The sequence below is a fragment of the Hyperolius riggenbachi genome, chromosome 3, assembly GCF_040937935.1.
Source record: "Hyperolius riggenbachi isolate aHypRig1 chromosome 3, aHypRig1.pri, whole genome shotgun sequence".
Classification (NCBI taxonomy): Eukaryota; Metazoa; Chordata; class Amphibia; order Anura; family Hyperoliidae; genus Hyperolius; species Hyperolius riggenbachi.
The window spans coordinates 12,212,362-12,219,558 of record NC_090648.1 but is presented as its reverse complement, the minus strand read 5'-3'; the positions used below and the strand labels follow the sequence as shown (position 1 = coordinate 12,219,558).

At 48.0% G+C, this 7,197-nt stretch overlaps 1 protein-coding gene across 1 annotated transcript in view; it reads left to right on the top strand.

Moving 5' to 3' along the window:
- The first annotated feature begins 606 nt into the window (after positions 1–606).
- GIGYF1 (GRB10 interacting GYF protein 1) overlaps positions 607–7,197 on the top strand; it is a 100,328-nt gene continuing 93,737 nt past the window's right edge. Inside the window, exon 1 of the mRNA XM_068273856.1 lies at positions 607–2,841. The gene's annotated coding sequence lies outside the window, so the exon portion shown is untranslated. The remainder of the gene's footprint in view (positions 2,842–7,197) is intronic.

Genomic DNA, 7,197 nt, shown 5'->3' with positions numbered 1-7,197 from the left:
TTTTGTAACGATCGTCGTTATAAACGATCGTTAGTCGTTCGTTACCAAAGACTTTAGTCGCATGTCTGTATGCCCCTTTAGCCTCAAACTCCTATAAAACGTGTTGGGTCACATTAGGAGCCGCAAAGCATGCTGGGACCAGCAGCCACTCAAGTAACCCTGCCCAGCCATGTTCTGCGCCTGCAGAGTAAACACGGTGGGCGGGGCTATCCCCTCTCTATTTAGCGAACAGACTCCACCTACTACACCCGGCGGCTGAGGCTTCACAAGGAGGCTTCCGCTCTTGTACCGGAAGTATTCTCCCGTGACGCGATGTTTATGTCTAAAACACCCCAAACGCGGTTTGGGATTATTACATATTCCGCACGTTCGCCGCCACCCCTCGCCGGTTTTTAGCATTTCTGTGCGCCGCCCGGGCGGAATCTCGCTGCTTCTCGGGGCCGTGTCCGCGTGTCAATAAAGCTTGGCGGACGGACTGCAGGTGGTAGGAAAAAAAAAAGAGGGATTTGTATCCGATTGGCCGCTGGGCCGGTCATGCGCCGCTCCTCCTGCCTCCCATTGGGCGCCCTCTTTGGTCACGTGTCCCCTCATCTTTGCCTCCGCCGCGTCGGCGCGCCCCACCCCTGGCGTCCCCGAGAGGGAGAGGGGAGGAGGGCGCGCGTCACGTGACCCCGCGCGGCCGCCATCTTGTCCTGGGATCCCCGCGCACACAGCTCGCGCACAGCGTACAGAACGGAGGCGGCGGCGGCGGAGGGCAGCCACACGGACTACCGCCCGAGGGAGAGAGCCGGGAGGAGAGAGGCCGGCCCTGAGGCCGCTCGCACCCGCACGGAGGCCGCTCCTGAGGCCCAGCGGAGAGCCCTGTGTGCACAGTGCAGGCCTGAGGCCTAGCCGAGCCCCCCGCGTACCACAGAGGAGGCCCTGACCTGCTGCACAGGAGGCTCCCGAATACTGCAGAGAGGAGACCTCCAGCCACTACAGAGCAGGGCTGAGGCCTGCGGGAGACTCCTCTACAACGTACAGGGGATTACTGGAGACCCCACTCACCGCAGAGGAGGCCTGCAGGACACCTCAACATGATTTACTGAGCAGCAGAAGCACTATACAGAAGGCCTGAGGCCTGCTGGACACCTTCAGTGCTAAAGGGGAGGCTAGAAGCCTACGAGAGACCCCCACATACCATAGAGGCCTACAAAAGACCCCCCACATACCATAGAGGACCCCTTCCCTCTATATATTAGGTTGGGTAGCTTACCTAAGATAGTGGAGGGTACAGTAGAACCCTAGATAAGCTATTAAGCAGGCTTGCCATATAGAAAGTGAGACCTGCAGCAAATATCCCAAATAGGATATTGAGGCTCAGACTCATCAGGAGGGGATACACACAGGAGAAGCAGGCTTGAGATCCATCAGATCTCTTCCTAGTAACTGAAAGCTGGTTTGAAGAGCCTATATAATAGAAGAGAGAATCCCTTCTATATTATACTTAAGAAAAAAAGTCACTGTTTAGCAAGCCAAAGTTTTCTTTTTAAAAGCACTTGTACACAGCGACCACCTCTGAGGCCTCTGCAAGCCCCCTTCCCCATATGCACAGAGTACAGGTTTAACACCTACATATTCAGATTACCCAACCTTTATTAATACTCAGTCCCACCTAACAGGAGGTTTGAGGACCATGTGCATATAGTGACAGGCATAGACCTGTTCAACACAAGAGCCAGTACTATAGATCCCTTGTTTACAGGGAAATAGATTAGCCAAGGCATTGAATATCTCCCTTCTTTGTAGAGTAGAATCAGTGCAGAAGACTCCCAGCAAATATACAGCCTACAGTAGCATTATTAATGGTCCTACATTGACAAAGGAGAAGGTGTATTAGTTCCTCCAAATACACCTTCAAGGAGTCTTGCAAAGCTTCTTCATGTATACAGTGTGTAGGCCCTGTATATAGTATAGATTCCCACAGTGTGGGTTTGTGCTGCATGTACTCCTAAAGGTTCCTCAGAGAGAGCAAAATTGGGTCTAGCACAGCCCAGGCAACACACCACCTCCGGTAGGAGGGCAAAGGTCTAATCTGGATCTTGTGCAGACCTCTCATAGAGCAAAGTGCTTGATATCCAGCGGGCTGCCTTTTCTTCCAGGTCCCTGATACCTCCAGGAGGGTGTGCTATGTGCAGATCTCACCCTCATAGCCATCCTTACTGATTACCACGTCTTCACAGGCAGCTTATATAGTGTTCAGACTAAATAAACCCCTTTAAGAAATAAAAGTATAAATGCACAAATAGGTCTTCAGAAGACCAGAGAGACATATATAGTTGTAGTCAGCCATAGTCTGCAACAAGATTGGAATCTTATGTTATATATGCCAGTCTAAGGCCAGACCCCAAGTTTACAAAGCGCAGAGATTGACCGCACACCTGTATGCAGGGGTATCTCCTAGGTACACTTGTATGTAAAGACAACAGCACCTCCAGCCTCCTGCTTCTCAGAGCGGTACATCTGCAAGTCAGCAGCGACATCTCAAGACAGGAAATCTTTCCAAATACCTAAAGTGTTTTTCTTTCACATCTTTATCAATCTATATTGCATCATATATGCACTCACTTGCACAGACTTTTATACACGTGTCTATATCCAGAGACGGCCTGATGTCGGAGGGCTCTTGGTGGAAGATTTGTGGACATTAAATAAAATCATTTATCTGTCGGCTTCTGGAAGGCTGGTCTCGAAGATATTGTAGGATTTGTCTAAAGATCCCTGGCAGCATAAGAACTAATTTCAGGAGACAGACTGAACGCAAGTACGCCAAGGGCTCCACGTAGAAGACAATATTGGACGGTGAGCCTACAGTCCTTGCTGGGTTTTACTGTATGCCCGTTGGTGTCTTCTCTGAAATGCTGGCTAGTTAGTGTTGTGGTTTAAGTGATTAAAGATGTTAAATCAGAAACTTATTTTGTCTCGGATTCAAATTGTAGCTTGGGGCTAAGCCAATCCGATGCATTTCTTGATTATTTCGCTTGGTCTAGTTCCAAGTTGCATGCAAGCCAGATTTAGCATCATCTCTGTAAATGATCTTGGCTCATTCTTGGCAATATCTGTTTGTTGTTTAAAGTACAATTTACGCTCTGTTGTAGAATGTTTGTGTCATGCACAGTGCAGTCTTTAGGTAGGCAGCACCTTTAAGACATGTGGGGATCCTATTGGCTATCTGACCTGACAGTATGCTCTGAAACCACTCATTTAAACCTAGGAGATTTGCAACCATTCTTCCACCATTGCTGTCATATGGCGTGTTTGAGTGGTTTCGTAAAGCACTGTTCCCTATAATAATAAAACAAGCGCTACTTACCCAGGGCTTCCTCCAGCCCCAAGCTCCCAGCATGTCCCTCGCCGCAGCTCTGCCCGCAGCCGTTTGCCGCAGTTCCGGTCCCCGGCGATGATGCCAGGCCGACCTCCAAGTCGGCCTGTACTGTGCCTGCGCGAGCGGCGCTGTCAATCACTGCCACGTGGGCCGGAGCAGACTGCGCAGTCCAATCCGGTCGACGTGGCGGTGAGTGACAGCGCCACAGGCGCAGTACAGGCTAACCTGGAGGACGGCCTGACGTCATCGCTGGGGACCGGGACGGAGCTGTGGCGAATGGCTGCGGACGGAGCTGCAGAGAGGGACATGCTGGGAACTTGGGGCTGGAGGAAGCCCCAGGTAAGTAGCACTTGTTTTTATTATTTTTTTTCCCTGATAACTCCTTTAAAGAGAACCCGAGGTGGAATTTAATTATGTTAGTGGGGCACAGAGGCTGGTTGTGCACACTAACACCAGCCTCTGTTGCCCCATGGTGTGCCTCCAGGACCCCCCTGCGCGCCGCTATAGCCCCCGCAGTGCTGGTGACACGCAGCGTGTCACCAGCACAATGTTTACCTCTGCTTGTCTGTCAGCGCCGCTCCCCCGCCTCCTCCATATCGGCGCTACCCGCCCGCATGACTTCCCTCCAATCAGTGAGAGGGAAGGGACGCGGGTGGGTAGCGCCGATACAGAGGAGGCGGGGGAGCGGCGCTAACAGACAGCGCATAGGTAAACATTGTGTTGGCGACACGCTGCGTGTCGCCAGCACTGCGGGGGGTATAGCGGCGTGCAGGGGTGTCCTGGAGGCACACCATGGGGCAACAGAGGCTGGTGTTAGTGTGCACAACCAGTTAACATAATTAAATCCCACCTCGGGTTCTCTTTAAGATAAGAGAATCGCCTGCAGAATCGAGCAGCAAAATCGAGCTGTGCAGCATAAGACTGAAGGGCACACTTTCTGAGCGCTTTTATAACCGTCAGTGCTTTGAGTGTTTTGAAAAAAAAATATGCTCCCATTGACTTGCAGTAAAATCGCTGCAAACACAATTTTTTGATTTAAAAAAAAGTGCAAAGCACTGATGGTCAGAAAAGCGCTCACAAAGTATCTACAGCCTCAAGCCTTGAACACATGTGCGAGGCATGTTGCGCTGTAGGGATTGTGACTTATTTGGGTAACATGTTCTGTTGCTACGTGGGTTGCCGACATTGCCGCACAGGTGTGATGTCACGCCAGGTTTCAGTTACCATGAGTACACCTCTTAAAACCTGCCTTAGGGCTGGTTCAGATGGACGTTTGGAGGCGTTGCGTTCGTTGGCGTCGCGTTTATCAGCGTTCGTGTGCGTTTGGATGCGGTCGCGTTTTTTCTTCCCCTAGGGGGACATTAGCCGTCGCGGTTAACCTCCCCTGGAAGCTACATGTAGCTTCCAGGGGCTCCTTGAACGCCAGGGAAAATCGGGACCCAAACGCCGCGTTTGTGTAAACGCGCTTGAAAGCTTGGTACAAACGCTCCCATTCACTTGAATGGGAGCGTTTAACACCAAGCCCTGAACGCTGGCTGTAAACGCTCTGCAAACGTCCGTCTGAACCAGCCCATAGACTGGCAGATAGGCAGCCAACATGCCCAAGTGTACATCAAATTTTTATATAGTTGAAATCTGTTAAACATCCATAGTGCCGCCGTTCCCCAAGCTGTATTGCGCTCCCGGGGGTCCCTGCAGAGTAGAAGGCTGCGTTTCCATTTTTGCCATTGGTGACCGTTTTGCCGCGCACAGATTCTGATGAGATTTTACAGCTTATTGAAATCAATAGGTTGCATTGAATCAGCGTGCAGGGAAAAAACTTCAGTGAAATAACACATTATGCATTTCTTCATAGCTGTGCATGGCTAGAGGGATTGGGATGCGTCCTCATATTGTAATGCGATTCTTGGAAGACGTATGCCGGCACCAGGGCTGTGGAGTCAGTACAAAAATCTTCAAACTACTACTCAGACTCCTCAGTTTATGAAACCTCCAACTCCGGGTACTTAATTGCTCCGACTCCACAGCCCTGGTCGGCACAAATGGAGACCTGGGCCATATGCCATTCACTTTTCCTCCTGAGTTTTCTCCTCTGTGATATTTTCAAACTTGTCAATAAAATGCCCTTTAAACCACCAGCAAGTAAAAAAAATACTCAAAATAATTTTGTTAGTACTTTTTCACCAACTTTTGGATACTTTTTTAATTGCAAAGTGTTGAAAAATTATTTTAAATCAAAGATGAAAAATTATCTCCTAGGAGAGAACTCAGGAGAAAAAGTGAATTGCAGATTGCCCCTTGTCTTAGTAGCAGCGTAGCGCACTCGTGTCCAGCCGACACACTATCTCGTGTGTACAGCCGTCCTCTCCCGATACCTGTGCTCAGTGACCCCAGCAGTGTTGGGGATGTACAGTGATGTGAAAAATGATTTGCCCCCTTCCTGATTTCTTATTCTTTTGCATGTTTGTCACACTTAAATGTTTCTGCTCATCAAAAACTGTTAACTATTAGTCAAAGATAACATAATTGAACACAAAATGCAGTTTTAAATGATGGTTTTTATTATTTAGTGAGAAAAAAAAAACTCCATCTACATGGCCCTGTGTGAAAAAGAAATTGCCCCCTGAACCTAATAACTGGTTGGGCCACCCTTAGCAGCAATAACTGCAATCAAGCGTTTGCGATAACTTGCAACGAGTCTTTTACAGCGCTCCGAAGGAATTTTGGCCCACTCATCTTTGCAGAATTGTTGTAATTCAGCTTTATTTGAGGGTTTGCTAGCATGAACCGCCCTTTTAAGGTCATGCCACAACATCTCAATAGGATTCAGGTCAGGACTTTGACTAGGCCACTCCAAAGTCTTCATTTTGTTTTTTTTTTCAGCCATTCAGAGGTGGATTTGCTGGTGTGTTTTGGGTCATTGTCCTGCTGCAGCACCCAAGATCGCTTCAGCTTGAGTTGACGAACAGATGGCCGGACATTCTCCTTCAGGATTTTTTGGTAGACAGTAGAATTCATGGTTCCATCTATCACAGCAAGCCTTCCAGGTCCTGAAGCAGCAAAACAACCCCAGACCATCACACTATTACCACCATATCTTACTGTTGGTATGATGTTCTTTTGCTGAAATGCTGTGTTACTTCTACGCCAGATGTAACGGGACACGCACCTTCCAAAAAGTTCAACTTTTGTCTCGTTGGTCCACAACGTATTTTCCCAAAAGTCTTGGCAATCATTGGGATGTTTTTTTTTTTTTTTTTTTTTTTTTTTTTTTTGTTTTTTTTTAGCAAAATTGAGACGAGCCTTAAACCCAAACCAAACATTTTTTTTTAATTCAAAATATTTAGTTGCACCACTCTGACACATACAAAGATACATAAACACTCCTTCAAGCCTATGAGCATTTCAGCGCATGCTTTTAACCCTCCTCTTTGCATAACTAGGATTATACTGGGGGCAGCCATTAGCAATTCCTCCTTTGCTGGACACCATCTACTCCACCAGTTTGCCGGATTATTTGCCGGCAATATAAAAGGAAGGGAGGGGTTTCTCCAATAAATGTAAAATATTTTATATTTGTCATCATGCAGCTGAAAAAAGGCTGCTATTTATTATTATAATTTAGAAAATAGATTTTATTTCTGAAATCTTGTATTTTTAGTTTGGGTCCACTTTAATGTTCTTTTTGCTTAAAAGTGGTTTGCGCCTTGGATTTCTGCCATGCAGGCCGTTTTTGCCCAGTCTCTTTCTTATGGTGGACTCGTGAACACTGACCTTAATTGAGGCAAGTGAGGCCTGCGGCTCTTTAGATGTTGTCCTGGGGTCTTTTGTGG